The following is a 2,500-nucleotide window of genomic DNA, read 5'->3' as shown; positions in this document are numbered from 1 at the left end:
GGGTGGGGCGGGGGGGGGCGACGGGGATGACCCCCGGCCCCGGCACCCACGCGCGCGCGCGCGGCAGCACGGCACGGTACCGCCGCGGTACCCACCCGCAGACAGCCGCCCGCGCGCGGGAGGCCGGGGGCGAGGACCGCGCCTCCCCCCCTTCCCTCTTCTCCCCCCACCGCCGCGCCGGGACCGACCGACCGACCGGCCCGGCCAACCCCGGCGGCCACGGCGGGACGAGCTCCGCCCAGCGGGCGCCCCGGGAGCGGGGAGCTTCGGCGCGCTCCCCGAGTCTCGATTTAGGGGGACGAAGGCCCTTCGCCTCGGCCGACGACGCCGGGCCGCGGGGAACCGCTCCCCGGGCCCGGGGGCCGCCGCGCGCGGGCCTGCGAGCCGCCCCAGCCGCGCCGCTGCGCCCGCCGCCCGCCCAGGGGCGGCGGCCCAGGCGGCGATTGATCGTCAAGCGACGCTCAGACAGGCGTAGCCCCGGGAGGAACCCGGGGCCGCAAGTGCGTTCGAAGTGTCGATGATCAATGTGTCCTGCAATTCACATTAATTCTCGCAGCTAGCTGCGTTCTTCATCGACGCACGAGCCGAGTGATCCACCGCTAAGAGTTGTCTGCTTTTCGGCACCGCCCCGCGCGCGCGGGGGGACCGGGACCGCTCCCCGAGAGCGGCCCCTCTCTGAGGACGGCCCACCGCCCGACCGCCCCACCGCCCCCCTCCGCCCGCGCGGAGGGGGCGCGACGCGGCGCGACGCGGCGGAGAGGCCTCGCCTCGCCTGACCGTACGAGCACACTGAGGAGGAGGGGGGAGAGGAAGGGGGAACGGAACGGAAAACCCCGAACGGCAAGGGCGGGGAGCCCGCGCTCCCGACCGACCTGGGAAACGCACCTTGCCCTCGCTTCGGAGCCGGCCCAGGCGCCCGGGCTCGGCCCGGGCTCCGCACGGAGGAGGCGGCGGCGCGCACGGCCGCGCCCCGCCTGCCCGCCTCGCTCGGGACACGGAGGCTGCTGCCGCCGACGACGACGGCGACGGGCGGCAGCGGGGCGCCCTGCCGGCCCCGCGCGCGCCTCCGCGACAACCACGCCGCGCTACGACAGCCGCCTAGCCCCAACCCACGGCTCGCCCCGACGGCACCTCCGCGGCTACGCCGCCGCGCCGGAGGCGGCAACCGCCGGAGCCCGAGACGGCGACGCACCGCCCGCGGAACCGCCGGACGGCGCCCGCCGCCGCGCCGCGGCGGCCGCCCTCCCGGCGCCGCCGCCGCCGCCTCTCGCCTCGGCCCCTTCCGCGGGCACGCGCCGGGCGGAAGGCGGACGGCGCTAAGCCGGGGGCGGCGCCCGCTCTCCCCGTTTCCACGCGGAGACCGGGAGTGGGACGCCCCCGACCGCCCGACCGACCGCCCGGCACGGCCGGGAAGGGCGGCGGGGAAGCGACGGGCGGGGCCCGGGCCGGGACAGCCGCGCGGCCGGCGGCGGGCGCCCTCCGGCCGACCGACACGCCGAGCGGCGACGCCGCCGCTCGGACGGGGGGTGCCGCCCTCGCCGGCGGCTAGCGGCGGGACACCGCCGAGCAGCTCGCCGGGGCTGGGAAGGAGCGGAGCGCAGCGCGCCGCGGCGCCGCGACGGAGGCGCGGCGGCCCGGCGGCCGCCCGGCGAGCCCCCGCCACGGGGACTCGCCGCCCCGGCGGAGAGCCCGCGCTCCCGCCGGGGTCGCCCGTTGCGAGGCAGGCAGGCCGGCCACGGCCGGCTACCCCGCCGCGGTCTCTCCGCCGAGACCGGACCGCGGAGAGGGGGGGGCAGCGGGACCCCCTCCCCGGCACGGCACGGCCGCCCGCGGGACGAGCGCGGGCGGCGGCGTCCGCACGGGGGGCTTCGGGGAGCAACTCCCGCCCCTCGAGGCGCCACCGCCCGGCCGAACCCGCGGGCCGCGCCGAGCCGCCCGCGTCTTTAAACCTCCGCCCGGCTCCGCGGCCTTCGGCCCCCGGGCTCGCCGAGGGAGGGCCGCGGAAGCGCGGACGCTAGGTACCTGGCCCTGGGGCGAGGGAAACGACCTGCAGGCCCCGCGGGGGTGCCTCCCCCGCTGCCGCCCTCGGGGGAGCGTCCGCCCGCGGGGGCGCGCCCGACATCCGCCGCCATCACCTCGGCCTCCTTCCCGGGGCCCGGGGTTTCCCTCAGTAGCCCGGCGCTGCGCCCGGGAGGAGAGCCGTGGCTCGGGCCGCCCGCTGGCGCGGGGCGCGACCCGGCGGGGGCCTCGCCCGCCGAAGCCGGCGGCGGCGGCGCCCGTCCGCGCCTCCGGCTCCCCCGCAGGGGAGGGGAGGCGAGGCGGGGGTGCCGCCGCGCCGCACGGCGCCGCGCGCCAGCCCGGAACGCCCGGAGGCCTCGCCCTGCGCGGCCGGCCGGACGGCAGGGCGGGCTGCTCCGCAGCAGCCCGCCCTGGTGCGGGGAGGGCCGGGGGAGCCGCCCCCCCCGACCCCGAAGGCCCTCTCTCTCTCGCCGCTCGCACC

General features: G+C 81.2%; 1 non-coding gene across 1 annotated transcript; it reads right to left on the bottom strand.

The window, feature by feature from the left end:
* Window positions 1-455: 455 nt before the first annotated feature.
* Window positions 456-608, bottom strand: LOC143173629 (5.8S ribosomal RNA). Its single transcript, XR_012997643.1, has one exon. It is a non-coding gene; the product is annotated as a 5.8S ribosomal RNA (ribosomal RNA).
* Window positions 609-2,500: the final 1,892 nt, after the last annotated feature.

Source organism: Aptenodytes patagonicus, unplaced genomic scaffold, assembly GCF_965638725.1.
Source record: "Aptenodytes patagonicus unplaced genomic scaffold, bAptPat1.pri.cur scaffold_172, whole genome shotgun sequence".
Taxonomy (NCBI): domain Eukaryota; kingdom Metazoa; phylum Chordata; class Aves; order Sphenisciformes; family Spheniscidae; genus Aptenodytes; species Aptenodytes patagonicus.
The sequence above is the reverse complement of the archived record's forward strand: the minus strand, read 5'-3'. Positions and strand labels throughout refer to the sequence as shown.